We start from the raw sequence: 14,805 nt of genomic DNA, 5'->3' as shown, positions 1-14,805 counted from the left end.
TTGGATCTAGTGCCTCAGCTACAGCCAGCAGTGAGGCTGAATCAGACCCTGGACATCACAGGGGCTGCTTCTACAGCCCACAAAAGGAGGAGCTCGGAGTCTATGAAAAGTGACTACGATGGGGACTACCTTCTTCACGGAGGAGTTTTAGGGTTCAAATGAGATAATTTGCTCGTATTGGAAGAATATAAAACCAATCTCACATTTACGCATTCCTAAAAGAAAGGAGCAGTAATAATGATAGTAGAAATAATGATAATATGCTCCCTTCAATAGGATATGTTCTTTGAATTATTTTTCATTGAATTATTTTTTATATCCTAAAGACAGATTTGAGCAGTCCTATCCATATTCTCTTGGGTTTTGTTACCCATTATGGTTCAAGTCACCTAGCTGTGACATCTGTAATACCGCTGGCCCCAATATTTGTATAGAAGCAGGACGGTTTACAAGGCATTTTCATATGGATTCACTTGTTTGCTCTTCATAACACCTTCCCTGTGACACTGGCAAGACAGGTACTACTTCTCATGTGTTACAGTGAGTAAACAGAGGCTTGGAGAAGGACCTGCCAATTGCACTCTTTATCAAGCTGACTCCCAGGGAGGTCTGCAAACAGCGAGATTTTTAACATTCATTGATATATTATGTGGAGTCCAGGAAAGTCTCAAGCGGAATGTCTTGAGAAGAGTATGAATTCCTCAAGAAGGGGAGGATGATTTATAGACAGGAATTAGAGAGTCAACATATAGAGGCCACCAGGACGGTAGTGCTGTACCAGAATCTGGATACCCCTTTGCTTCAAACCCTACACTAGAGTCATGAAATAACAACAATCCTATTTCTTACACATCGAATTCTAAGCCTGCCTGTCCTTGGCTTTGTTAGCATCACATTTTAAGCCACAGAATTAATAACCCACAACCACCACAGCAAAAAAAAAAAATAGAACTCCTCACACCTTCTAGCACCTCACTCATCTCCAATATGGTTCATAAAACTGTCATTCTTGTCACCACTCTATCTCTAGCCTCTAGAACAGTACCTGAACACAGTAGCATTTGGTAAATATTCACTGAATGAATAAATGAAGGAATGTTAAAAAGTTTATAACAGCTTCCAAAACTCAGAGGGTTAATCTTTCCTGAAAAAATTTTCCTCTCATTACCTTTTCACTAAGCTCTGCATGTGTATGTATACATATGAATAACTATACAGTATTTGGGAACTTTCCTAAAGAGAGAGGTCACTGTGAGTGATATAATATTATACTTATAACTGCTTTTCAGCATTTCTAAAACATGCCTTTTGGGTTTAACATAGTTAAAAGAACTAATGGGCACTTGCAAAGTACTTACTGTTAAGAGTTAATCCATACAGCCTCACTATTGGGGGAACAACCTTGCAGATAAATAAATTATCACCATAATTCCACTATCCCAAACTTCATTATGAAGATTTTCTCTTCTTACTTAAAGAAATGAAAGTTTCAGTTAAATTACATTTAAATACAGAACAGCATTTGATAATTACAGGTGAAAAAAAAAAAAGATTTGCCTGTCCAACTTTTCAAGTGATTACTTGAACAGTTCAAATGACCATTTATTACCTTTGTCACCTTCATGCCCTCTTGGTCATGGAATATAAAAATATGCCAATAATCAAAAATGTTCTGAATATCATCGACCAGTATTAATTTCCAGGAAAACTTTGCAAAATAATGTCAGAAAAAAATAATTTTTTTAAAGTATTATTCTAATGCCAACTAACTTTTGTGTTTCAAAACCAAACAAATGTATCTGCTGGCTAGACTAAATTCTATTTTCTGCTCTGTGTATTCTCACGTCTATTATAGAAACTATCTAGGATTGTGTACCTTTAAATTACCTATGAGTAAAAAGGTCATTTAAGAGAAGAATGGTGATTTAAGGAATGCAAATTATATATTTCAACCAAATTTTTTTGAAGTCCTAGCTATAAAAATTTGACTTTGAGAAATTAAAAAAATTTAAAGCTATTAATGTGTATGAATGCCCAGAAAATGCATCAAACTTCAGGCTATGAGGGATCATTAGAAAATAAATATGTGGACAGAGAACACAGTTTACATGTCAACATAGTATACAATTAAAAATGAATCAGCTCTTTGCCACTTTGAATTTTCACTGGTTTTCTGAAGGAGAGGGTGACACTTAAGTAAGATGGTGTAGGCTTTATCTTTTCTTTTAGTCACCTGTGTAGAACTGCTTTTTAAAAACCTGTTGCTGGAATAAACAAGACTTTTCCAAAATAATCCAACTGACCAATAATACTAATCCCTTGTTTAATATTGAAAAAATATATATATTTTTAAATAAAGTAATTTTATATTTGAAATTTCAGAAATACACAGATTAAGTCAAGGAGGGAAAAACTAAAGCAAGCATCTTAGATAAACACCAACGTCAATTAAATATGCACTTGTGTATCCAGTCAATTGTTTTTCTAAACATGTTTAAATATTGAACAAAAGATTTAATCTTGCTAAGTGATATTTCTTTCAAAACTGATGACTTAGCGAAGTCTTGTTTGAGTTATATGAAACTCCTTAAATGGGCAATTATCAGAGAAACTGGCTTTTAAGGAGAAAATAATAGTGTGAATGAGCTATATGTAACTTCCCTTTTTAAAAACAGAAGTTGAATCTGTAACACCAAATTTAGAAAGGAGAGTGGAGGGCAGCAAATACCGCAAGAATATCATCTATAGCATAGACGCCCACTGCCATTCTGTTCTGTTACAAATAAATATACACTTTATGATCTTCTGTTTGCTCAAACAGTGAATGTATTTAATCATCCTTAAAGATGATTCTTTTCAAAGAAAACATACATGTAAAAAAGTCACATCAAATAAAAAATCTCACTTAAAAAGAGCCAGCTTTCCTGACTGACTACTGCGATTCGTTTGGCCTCATTACACAGCACAGCACAGTCTGTCCTGGGGCTGTGAATAAATAGCTTTTGTGGGAATAATATTGATAATTTCAACACCCTTTATATTGCCTTTTACCTTCCTTTAAGAAATTAAAGCCCAAATTACAAAAAGGTAGAAAAAAATTTTAATAAAGCAGGTATTTATTGTCAACCCACTTTGATTTGTTACCACTTTAGAACTGTTAGATATCAGGCTTTTAGTTTTAGTAATAAAAATTAACGGCTATAAAGACAAAGACTCCAGAATTACTATTTTCATGTTACAGCCAAAAATGAAAAGTGAGAAAATTGAAACCTTTCTCAAAGTTCATGAGATGAAAAGATCAGAATTAATGGGGACCCATATCAATTATGGACAAGAAGAATACTTAATACTATATCAAAACCAATCCCCCTGCCCCTAAACTCATCAATAAATGAAATGCAATTCCAACTTAAATCTCATTTTTTCCCCATGGAACCTGGTAAAGCAAATCCAAAAATTCATCTGGTATAGCAAAGGGCAAAAGATAGCTGTAGTAAGTTTAAAGAACAAGATAGAGGATGTGTCCTTTCAGATATCAAGGCTTAATATACAGCTCTTGTAATTGAAACAGAATGGCGTTGGCATAGGGATAAATAAATAGTGCCACAGAACAGAATTGAGAGTACAGAAATAGACCCACGCATATATGGAAGCGTAAAATATGACAGAGGTGAGATTACAGATCAGTGAGAAAGAATACACCTTTCAATAAATGGCCAAAGGTCACCTAGTTACCTGTATGAAAAAAAAATTAGGTACCTAATAGTTTTTCCAAAAAACGCACTTTAGGTGGACTGATATTAAAATGTTTATGGCCTCAGGATAAGAAATGTGTGATTCTTGTTTGTCTCCTAAGATTCATTCTCTACTTGCCTCTCCTTTACCCTGTGCCTTGAAATGTTGAGCCTTCCTTTGCCAAGTAGCTTCTAACTGGATTCAGCAAAAGGAAGACACCAGAAAGAGATCAGTGGGTCAGAAGAGAGAAGGCTGGGGTGTTGTTCCATGCTCCTTCCTGTTTGGGACTTGTTATGGCAGTATCCATCCCTCTACAACCACAGCTCCTGCAGGTGGCCCCTTCTCCAGGGCACCCACTCTCAAAGATTCTAGAAACACCTTTCTCCCCTTTCCCCTTTAGGCCTAAGGAAAGTAACAGCTTCCTACAATTATTGGTCTTCCATGCCTCAACTTTTGTCACATCTCTGTAAAAAGTCCCTTTATTAAAGTCCCTTTAGTTGAATCATTTAATGGAATTCTGATACCTGCTGAGACTTTGACTATTAAGAGGAAGACACCCAATACACAAACCATGTAGAAAAAGGTCAATAACTCTGATTACATTAAAAATAAACATCTACTAAACAAAAATAATATAAAAAAGATAAAGGCAAGCTAAAGACTGTCGAATGGTATATGTGATTCATATAATCAACAAGATTAGTAGTATTCGGAATTAATAAAGAACTCTGAATTGATTTTTTATAAGCCATATAAACCCAACAGAAAAATGGGTAAAAGAGGAAACTCAAATGTCTAACATGTGAAAAGATACTCAATCTTATCCATAATAAAAAAAAAGAACTACAAATTATAAAGAGATCATTCACAGCTGCTAGAGTGGCCACTTTGGAGGTAATCTGGCATCATCTTGTAAAGCTGAAGATGCATACACCCTGCCCACATACACGCAGCCTTTCTCATCGGGGTTCCATAAGAAAATAAGCCCTACAGAAAATTATTCTAGTGACTATTTCCTCAATCCTCCCAAGGATGGTATAAAGTTAAAAACCGGTGGTGTGCTAGTAAATGATTAACAACCAGCTGAGGGATGGGGAAAGGAGCACTTATCTGTAGCATTTGTTAATTTCTGTGGTGTAAATACCCCCACCAAGGCTGACTGATTTTAAGCCTCTCAACTGAACTCAAGAATTAGAAAGAGGTTCACACAATCTCAATGAGGAGCAAACAAGCATGGGTCTCTAGCTCCAGCCCAACACTTGAACCATTCTAGACTTACAGGACAGAAATTAATTCATTATATACAATGGAAGCTTTAGGATATTGAGGTTTAATTCTCTGAGGGAATTCTGGATGAGAAGGGTTAAGTCTAGAATCTAAACTTCTGTTTCTATCCCCCATGGAGTCATAGAATGATGTTTGTGGCAGCTTTGCTTGTAATAGCTAAAAACTAGAAACAACCTTAATGTTCATCAAGATGAGAAAAAGCTGATACACTTGAAAACTACAGAGGGCGAGAAGTACTAAAAGTATCATATAGTACATATATGGTTAAATCTCAAAAACATAATGTTGAGTAAAATAAAGCAAGCTGTAAAATATGTACTGTATAATATCATTATATAAAATATTTTAAAACATGCAAAACATGCTATATCTTGTTTACAAATACATATGCATGAAATTATAGAATAAAAATATCAGCGATAAAAAACTTCAGGAAAGTGGTTCCCGCTGGTAAATGGAGAGGGGTACTGGAATCAGGGAGAATCACACAGGTGGTATCTATTTTACATACAGTGTTTAATTTCTTTAAAAAAAAAATAAATAAACATGTAATAAATAATTTGAATTTATTGTTTTAGATTTCATCAGGTTAAAAAAATGTTTTTTCTTTCTTCCTATAGTTCCCATTATATAGAACTTCATAAGGTTTTTTCCTACAATTTCTAATATATGTTAATAAAGCATTGGATAATATTTGTATTTTATGCATTTCTCATTATTTCAGTAATAACTTATTTTTTTCACTCATTTTGATATACTGTCTTCTCTCTGTCTCTCTCCCTTCTCAACAGGAGACTATAAAATTCAATGATAATGCTAGAAAGCCCAGCTGATAGGGCAAGTTTTAGAAAATAATTGGTTTAAAGTCTATGTCTGGGGCATATTTCTCACCTGCCAGGCTAACTTCTATCTTGCTAGAAAGGATAAAAGCTTCCTCACAAAATATGGAAGGCTTCTTGTTACTTCCTTAAAATGCCAAATATCACATTTAGCACTAAAAAGTGAAATCTTGTTGATTAAAAAAAAAAAAAAAAAGAACAGAAACACACTTTCCCCATGAAATATCTTTCACTTGGTGTTCAGGTGACCCCTGACTGCTATACCAAATGCATTTTGATTCTTCCTTATTTCGTGTCTCTTGATGTAGGGATCATAGGAATAAAGCCCATATTGATCTTCCCTCTCTTGACCTCTGGGAAAGTGATGTTGTCTCAATGCATGGGTAGTGTGACTTTTTTTCAGAGATTGTCTTGAAGAAAGCCTATGTTTTAAATACACACTTTTCTGCGCTAGCAGGCATTCTAGCTAGGTGGTTCTAAATAAAGAACGCTAGTCAACAACAGGAAATAACTCCCACAGAAAAAAGGGGCAGAATACAAACTCTCACCAACTCTTGTACACAGTTCACAACGGCCTTTTGTTCCCTGCACATTAAGCCTGAAATCTTTACTTTTCAGAGCATGTTTGGGCCTTTGCAGAGCAATTAAACCTCTTTTCCTTTTGCTGGTGTCCTTGCCTTCTCTCTCTCAGAAATAGTTAACCTTACCACTAACTTCTTACTATGAAGTAGCAAATCATAAAACAGAAGTTTCTATTCCAAAACTTAACATTTTTTTCTTTTTAATATTTTTTTCCTTAATAGAGTTTCTCAAGGAAAAACAAATCAATTCTCAGTTTAAAACTCACTTTCTCTTCTAATACATATAATACCATGTAAACACATTCATATATGTTCTAAAGGAATATGTTCATTTGCAGTATATGTTTCTAAATCTATCCACAAAGATATATCATATCAACCCACAAATCTAGATTGATGGGTTATCAATACCTTACCAGTGACATTTCGGTAAATGAATGCAACCAGAAGATAAATTTATATTCTACTTGAAGGCTCCCATCTTGAATCTGTAGTGAAAAAGAGGAGGGGGGATCTAGACCCCAAATTATCCAAATAGAAAGGCATCTGAATGATGGTTTTCAACGTCAAAGTGACTCCTACTGGAACAGACTGATGTCATTCAACTACAGTACAGAACAGGTACCCATGACAAGAAAAGGGGGCTGGGAAAACAGTCTCAACATGACTGCAGCCTGGTATTTCTTTCCTCTCCTATATACTCAGCCTAGTCCTGTCTACTGGCTCCTTCCTTCTGTCAATACATTACAGACTCAACTGTCTTCACTTTTAAAACAAGAAACAATCCTCCCAGGCTTCAACACTGCAGGAATGCTGGAGGCTACTCCTGTTTTTACCTTTCACAGCTTCAGTCCCTCCTACTTCCTCTGGCTTCTGCAGAACAACTACATTGACCACCCCCAGGGAAGAACGCCAGTGTCCCCTAAATGCCAAAGCCAGTAGACATTTCTCAGTTCCTCATATTACTCAGCCTCTCTTCAGCATTTCACGTTGATTGACATCACTGACCACCCCCGACCATTTCTTTCAGTAACTTTGGTTGAACTATATAGTATACTGGTTCTTACCTATCTGGCCACTTTGTTTTGTTTTGTTTGTTTGTTTTTTGCTGGCTTTTATTCCTCTACCCATCCTATAAACCTATAGTATATCTTGACTTTAAAAAATCACCTCCAGTTGCAATATGTTACCGGAGAGGGTTACAGAGGTGAGTGGAGGATGGGGAGGGTTGGTTAGGATATCAGAATCTTCAGGAAAATTTGGAGACACAAGTGCCAGTTGATAATCACTATCTAAATGTCTGTGCTCCTGTGGCTTTGTTTTTGCTCCCTCTTCTCTTCTGCTCATCCTATAAACTCTCTCTAGGCAACCTCACCCACTCTCAGGGCATCTATATGCTAATGATTCACAAATCATTAACCACATTCTAGATCTTTCTCTTTAAGCTTCGTATCTGACCTTTATATGGAGGGAGACCATATATCCCAGTTTGTCAGAGTCATTCCTAGTTTATGTTTGTCCTGGCATAATTATTAATACTACCCTGTTTCAATCTCAAAAGAGCTCCTGGTTTGAACAATAAAAGTATATATTTCTATCCCATTGCTTATTAGACATCTCCACTCTAATCATAAAGGCATCTCCCACTCACAGCACATCTGAAATTGTTGTAATCGTAACTTCCTTAAAATTTCCCCTCCTCCTGAATGCTTAAATACAGTTGTGGCACCAATAAGGTAGCCTGGTGTCTAAGCTGGAAATATAAGATACAAAGTATCATCCTTCTCCCCTTCCCTCATATTTAATGAGACATTAAGTCCTGTCAATTTCCTCTCTTAAATGTTTTTCAAATATGCCCCCAACTCTCCATTTTTCCCATCACTGTCATAGTCAAGACTCTAATCATCTTCACTTTATTACAACAATCCATCTCCCTACTTCCAGTCGTGGATATTCTCCTCTAATCCATCTATATCGCCTACTGTGTGACAGGTAGCACTCTAGGTACTAGAAAAACAAAATGAACAAAAGATGCTCCCACCAAGTTCGCATGGAAGACTAATTCATCACTGGGATGCAGTGGGGTTACATGGTGATTTAGGGACATGTGCTAGGTGACACTGGACACATACAGAGCCTGGTCAGTGTGAAAGTAGGCAGGGAAGTAGTAATGGATCTTATGGTAAATGGAAGTTGGTCAAGGTCATTAAAAGCAGAAAGAGCAGCAGAGATGGGGAGGTGAGAAATAGCATTGGACATGGGTGCAGATCTGAAGTGTAAATCACAGGCAGGGAATAGCACTACATAAGATTAGAGAGTTTGGCTTGGCAGGTCTAGGAAGGCCTTGTATCCCACATTAAAGGGTCTGGCTTTTATATTCTGAAGGCAGTAAGGAGGCACTAAACAATTTTTCATGGGGGAGTGACATGATCTGATTTTTACTTTATGATGTTAACTCCACACCTACTCCTGACAAAATAATCTTAAAACCTATTTAGAATAACTGACAAAGAAAAAAGTAAAATAAATTTTAAAAGAAGATATTAAAAAGTTATAATCATTAAATAGCTGGGTTCTGGTAAAAGAAAAACATAAATGTATCTGCACTGAAACACTTGAAACAGACCTTAGTATAAAAATTTAGTTTATTCTTAATATGGCATCTTGATAATGTGAAAGAAAGGTATTTGCAATAGTTTATTATTTAAGGGGGAAATGGATGTTTGAGCCTTGCCTCATACAATATGATAAAACACTAGAGATTAAAGAACAAACTACATTTTTTAAAAAATGTAAGAACTAAAAATGTAAGACAGATGAATAAATGATCTTAGAGGTGGACAAGACCTTTCCAAACATAAAGCAAAAAACCATAAAGTTAAAACACATTACACTAAAAAACTATATATTAAGAAACACCACAAGCAAAATTAAAAGAAAAACGACAAACTAGTAAAAAAATCTGTAACACAGATAACAAAGATTTAGTAATCTTTCAACCTAAAGAGGTCTAATTAATCAATTAGGAAAAAAACAATACACACTTAGAAAACACTGAAACTAAATTAGAAAAATGGGCAAAGGGCATAAGCCGATTATCATCAAAGGAAGAAATGCTTGAAAATACAAATACAAATTCATCTAATCATAGCAATACAAATTAAAAAGAAACGTAACTGCCACATAGTAAGCTAACTACAGATATGTTAAAGCTGGTAACACAGTGGATTGGGTTGTGTCATGGCCACTGATGAAGAGAGTATAGGTGACCCCTGAACAACACGACACAGGTTTGAACTGCGTTGGTCCACTTACACTCAGATTTTTGTTAAACAAATATGTCCAGTAGTGTAAATAAATTTTCTCTTCCTCATATGATTTTCTTAGTAATATTTCATTTTTTTCTCCTACTTTGTTAGACTACTGTATATAATACATATATATGTGTGTGTGTGTGTGTGTGTGTGTGTGTGTGTGTGTGTGTGTGTGTATATAAAACCTAGAAAATATGTTTTAATCAACTGTTTGTTTATATCATCAGTAAGGTTTTCAGTCAACAGTAGGCTATTGGGGGGTAGCATCATAGTGTAGTGGTTAGCACGTCTGCTTTAGACGCAGAAGGTCCTGGGTTCACAACCCAGGTGGAGCCATGGACCATACCCAGGGTGCCCCAGGCCCCGGGTGCACACCCGAGCATGTGGGATGGGATGCCCTGCCTTCAGAGATCCCCCTCCTAAGAGGAAAAGGCAACCTCCATAGGTCAGGGGTGGAAGTGGCAGGAGGAGGAATTAAAGAGGGGGAAAAAAAAACCAGTAGGCTATTAGTAGTTAAGTTTTGGGGAAGTCAAAAGTTATATGCAGATTTTTGACCGCGGGGGTGGGAGGGTAGCACCCCCTAACACTTTGTTCAAGGGTCAAACTGCAAATGGATTCAAACTTGAGAAGGCAGGGTTTGGTCATGCGTATTAAAAAATTTTTTAAATATCCATATCCTGTAATGTGGTCATTTCATTTCTAGAACTTTATTCCACAGAGCTAATCAGAGCTGTGCATAAAAAATATATTTATTTAACAAATATTTATTGAATGCCTTCTGTGTCTTAGGTTCTAGAAGTTGAGAATGTGGCAGCAAACAAAACACACAAAAATCCCTGTTGTCATGACTCTTATGTTCTAGTGAAGGGAAAGAGAGAAAATAGAATAAATTAGTAAATTATATGGTATATTAGCAATTAAGCGCTATTGGGAAAAACAAAAGAGAGAAGGAGGATGGGGAATATGTGCTCGGGTGGTTATGTACGAGGTGGGGTGCATTTTTGAAGAAGTGGTTAGGAAAAACCTCACTGAGCAGACATTTGAGAGAAGACCTGAAGGAGGTGAGGGCTCGAGACAAGCAGAAAAGTTTTCAGGGCACAGGGAACAGAAAATGCAAGCAGGCTCTGAGTAGGGAGCACGCCTGAGAGCTCAAGGATGTCTATGGAGGGGAGGAGTGGGTGAGGGGGAGAATGGTAGAAGAGGTGGTATGAGGATGGGCAGGGCAGGTTGATGCAATGACTTTGACTCTTACCTTGAGTCAGATGGGAAATGATTAGTGCAATACTCTTGATCCTGAATTGTATGCTCAAGACAGTGGCCAGTGATCATTTAAAAAAAAACAAAAGTAAGATCATGTCACTCCTCTCTCCAATGATGGTGATTGTGTTGTAATGACTGATTTGTTTAGTGTTGCTTGAATTTTTAAACTCTTTCGATGTGTCAGAAATTCTAATACTATTTGAAAATGTGCTGCTAACACTAAACGAATGAGGACTACTGGGTTGGTGTAATGGTTAAGAGCTTGAGCTTCACAGTTAAGGCAGATCTGCCACTCAGGAGCTTTCCACTCGTGACTCTGGGGTGTTTCTCAATCTATGATTCTTAACTGTAAAAATGGGGAAATACTATCCATCCCACAGTTCATAAAGGTTAAATAAGATAACGCATTTTTTTCCCCAAAGTGAAGGGTGCCACTGGTAGTACACGAAGTGATTTTACAAGGTACAAGGATCTGGCACCAAAGTATCATGTTGGAGAAGGAAGTGTTGTTTGAGGAGATGCAAAGGTTTCCCAGGAGGAAGAGGAAAACAGGATAATGTTTTGGTTTGAGACATTACTTGAGGTTTCTTGCTGTCTAGCCTCCTGTGCTGCTGGAGATGGCCGGGTAATGCAGTTCTGGCTAACTGGTTGTGAGAGGAAGCCTGCTAGAAGCCCTGGGAAAGAATTTTTCCTCCCTGATTAATAAGTGAGGGACATACAGGCATGCAGGGAGAGCTCTCTTTCTTCTTCCTGGCTGCAAGAATGTGATACCTGCAGGTGTGGTAGCCATCTTGTGGGCATGATGTAGGAAGACTAAGACAGAAGTCCAACATGCTGAATGAAAGTGGTAGGGTAAAGGCTGAGGTGGAGCCTGGATCCTTGGCAACATCACTGAGCTGTGGGCTGATGAAAACAACTGACACTAGGACCACTCACATCTAGACTTCCAAGGGAAAAAATAAATGGCCTTATGGGTCTGTTTGTAACTATAGGTGAGGTCCAAAAACTAGAGGCCACTGAATCACCTAGGGACTAGTTTGACCCCACATCCCTGGATGCCACCCAGCTCTGCATAAACGTTATCTCTGTGAGTGGGTCTTAAGAATCTGCATTTTATACTTCCCGGCTGTATTGGTTTCCTATTCTACTGTAACAAATTACCAAAAACTCGGCAGCTTAAAATGATACCAATTTACTCTCTTACAGTTCTGGAGGTCAAAAGTCTAAAATCACAGTGTTGACAGGGCTCCATTACTTCTGGAGTCTTTAAGGAGAGTACGTTTCCTTGTCTTTTCCAGCTTCTAGAGGCCATGTGCACTCTGGCTTGTAGCCCTTTTTTCATTTTCAAAACACATTCCACCTCTGCTTCTGTCCTCCCATTTCCTTCTTCTGCCTTTGACATTTTTGCTTTCCTCTTATAGAGACCCTTGTAATTACATGGAGCCCAGGATAATAATTCAGGATAACCTCCCCATCTCAAGAGCCTTAATTTAATCGCATTCACAAAGTCTCTTTTACCATGTAGAGTAACATGGAGGGGAGGGACTGCTCTGACCACCACATCAGTTGATTACGGGACCAGTAATAATCATACATTTAAGCCACTGTTTGTTGGTTTTTCTGCAACCTGAAAGTAAAAGCACCTTAATAAATCATTCACTGGTCAGAAGAACTTAACCCAGTAGTTCTCAATGGGAGCAGAGGTGGTGGAGGGATGGAGTATGGGGAAAAGGGTAGGGAAAAGCTATGTACATTATAATTGTCTGGGATCTTTTTTTTTTTTTCCAAAATATAGATACCTTGGTCTTGCCCCAAACCTATGGAAATGGGATATCATATATGGATGAACAAACCTTTCTGAAAAATTCAGCTGCAGCCCCTGGCTAAAATCCACTGACTAACCCCCAAATACGCATTAGTTTACTTGTCTGTAAAATACTCTCTATATATCTTTCCTATTTCTCATGATCATATGAAGATAAAGGGAGGCAGCGTATGTGGAAGCATTTTATAATTGGCAACAAGCTATTTAAGTATCGCCGGTGATTATTAGAAGCAACTAATGCAGACAGTAAACGGTGGTGTTGGGCAAAACGATTCATCCAGAGAGACTCCAGTTATTGAGAACTAACAAAGCAAGTAAAAATAAATTTAGGAAAAAGAGGAAATCACAAAGACTGTGCTCCAAACCTCAAGCATTATCATGTATTTCCTAACTGTTTATCTTAAAGATGATTTAAAGTAATTTTGCGCCAAACCATAAATTGTAAATGGAAATTAGAGGAAAGAATGAATTAAAAGAGGCAAGTCATGATACTGGGGGGGAAAAAGCTATCAACTAGAAAGGGGTGGGAAGAAAAAATGTTGGTATAATTCATAAATATCTGTGCACCTCTATGTTCATGGCAGTGCTATTCACAATAGTCAAGATATGGAAACAACCTAAATGCCCATCAACAGATGCCTAAATAAATAAGTTATGGTTCATATATACAATAGATATTACTCAGCCATAAAAAATGAGATCCTACCATTCGCAATGACATACATGGACCTAGAGGTTATTATGCTGAGTGAAGTAAGTTAGACAGAAAAAGATAAATACCATATGACTTCACTTATATGTGGAATCTAAGGAACAAAAAGAACAAACTAATCAAAACACAGACTCGCAAATATAGAGGACAATCTGGTGACGGCCAGAGGGGAGGGGAGTTTGGGGGGCTGGGAGAATGGGATGAAGGGTTAAAGAAGTACCAATTAGTAGTTGATAGATGGTCACAGGGATGGGGAGCACGGCATAGGGAATGCAGCCAGCAGTAACATAATGGCTATGTTTAGAGCCAGAGGGGTGATAGAGTAATCGGGGGGATCGCTTCATAAATTATATAAATGTCTAACCAATATACTATATACTTGAAACTAATAATAAAACAAAATAAAGTGCTTAAAAGAGAAAAAATAGAATTCAAAAAACTGGTGATGTGAAATCATTTAAAGTAGGGGCAAATACCACCATGCCCTTCACCTGCCCTGCCTTGAGACTCTGTGTTCCAACAGAATACCTCGGCAATCTAAATGATCCTGAATCATGAAGAAAAGGTAGCATTATGTTCAGTGCTCTCTGTGGGAAAAAGGTAATACCAACAACAACCATGATCATATAGGAAAAAATGTGTATCAAACAAGTTTACATTAAACAAAGTTGGGTGCTTTAAGAGAAACTTCAAGTATCTTTAAAATGCACATGTACAGAATGCCTGTATGCCTGTATGTTACACAAATAATATGTAACTGTATAAACTATAGCTGTTGTAAATCTAGACATAAGTTCTGCTGATGTGAAGGAAATCCTCATCCATCATAAGAGCTCAATAAATCTATGTTGTTTGGGAAATCGAAATTGACATTGTCGCCTTCACGGATAGAGGATGGTGTGAGATCGTTCCATCAGCTGGCTGTGGAGTATATGCTAGCAATACCACACCTTTAAGTCTGTATAATTACTTATTTACACATTACACAGCACGTCAACATCATCATCTTATTTGCTCTCCACTCCCTAAAGCCCCAAGAGCCAGCTACTACTATTCTGTTTTACACTTAAGGAATTGAGGTTCCAAGAAAACTTTCTCAGGATGCCACAATGACCAAGCAGTAAAACCTAGATTCAAGATATAGTTTCCATTTTCAAATTTATGTTATTGCAAATACCATGCTTCACTTAACCAGCTAATGAAGACTCTTTGCCAAAGTATATTGCTGAAAACAAACTCACACGGGAACTTC

The 14,805-nt window shown here is 37.1% G+C and overlaps 1 protein-coding gene and 1 long non-coding RNA gene across 4 annotated transcripts in view; one reads left to right on the top strand and one right to left on the bottom strand.

The window, feature by feature from the left end:
• The window catches only part of SERTAD2 (SERTA domain containing 2), a 107,726-nt gene that overhangs the window by 29,881 nt on the left and 63,040 nt on the right, over window positions 1-14,805 (bottom strand). The window lies entirely within an intron of this gene.
• Window positions 1-14,805, top strand: part of LOC111732385 — a 51,911-nt gene that overhangs the window by 4,192 nt on the left and 32,914 nt on the right. The gene's annotated exons all lie outside the window — the stretch shown is intronic.

Source organism: Pteropus vampyrus, unplaced genomic scaffold (genome assembly GCF_000151845.1).
Source record: "Pteropus vampyrus isolate Shadow unplaced genomic scaffold, Pvam_2.0 Scaffold453, whole genome shotgun sequence".
NCBI classification, from domain to species: Eukaryota; Metazoa; Chordata; class Mammalia; order Chiroptera; family Pteropodidae; genus Pteropus; species Pteropus vampyrus.
This window is presented reverse-complemented; position numbering and strand designations above follow the sequence as displayed.